This window comes from Poecilia latipinna, unplaced genomic scaffold, assembly GCF_001443285.1.
Source record: "Poecilia latipinna isolate Pla-1442-1.1 unplaced genomic scaffold, P_latipinna-1.0 Scaffold814, whole genome shotgun sequence".
In the NCBI taxonomy this organism is placed as follows: Eukaryota; Metazoa; Chordata; class Actinopteri; order Cyprinodontiformes; family Poeciliidae; genus Poecilia; species Poecilia latipinna.
The window spans coordinates 1-882 of record NW_015113430.1 but is presented as its reverse complement, the minus strand read 5'-3'; positions in this window follow the sequence as shown (position 1 = coordinate 882).

Here is an 882-nt window from a genome sequence, read left to right as displayed (position 1 = left end):
CCAGGAAGAATATCTCGCTGTGGAGGAGAATCAAAAAGGCTTTGACTCCAACATGTCTGCGCCAATTCAAAGACAGACGTTAAGTCAAAGCACAGACCAACTTATGTCTCAGTACATTAGATTTAAAAGGGGGGTGGGGCCACGTGTGTTTTGGGTAATTGACGGAAATTGAAAAAAGAGCTGCTGTTGTTGTAAATTGGACATTTTAATATTAAAAAGACAGGACTGCACGGTGGGAATGTCTCCCCGTGTAGGTGTGGGTTCACTCCGGGTGCTCCGGCTTCCCCCACGTTCAACAGCATCAGAACTCAAGTTCATCCACTGTAAAATTTTTCAATGGATGGAAAATCCATTGAAAAACCTGAAGATGTAACAGGTCAGCAACTCTTTTTCCAGTTCCTGTAGTTTCCAATTCTGTAGAAACTACAGGAATTGAAAAAAGAGCTGCTGTTGTTGTAAATTGGACATTTTAATATTAAAAAGACAGGACTGCACGGTGGGAATGTCTCCCCGTGTAGGTGTGGGTTCACTCCGGGTGCTCCGGCTTCCCCCACGTTCAACAGCATGTTCATCCACTGTAAGATTTGTATTTCTAATTCTAATCAGAAAATAAGCCAACCACATTTATTCATTGAAGGCAGATTTAGGGAAAAAATATAAACAACGTGGAACAAAAAGAGCATTTTAGAAGTCTAACCAATACAAATTGGAAAAAAATGTGGAAAACTATCTTTCTTGGCAAGATATTTATATCCCTATCTAAATTGTTCCATATATCTATAAACATATCTCTATAGATATAGATGTCTATATCTAAATCTATCTATGTCTCTCTCTATAAATATATATAAATCTATATATATATCTACATATCGATATCAA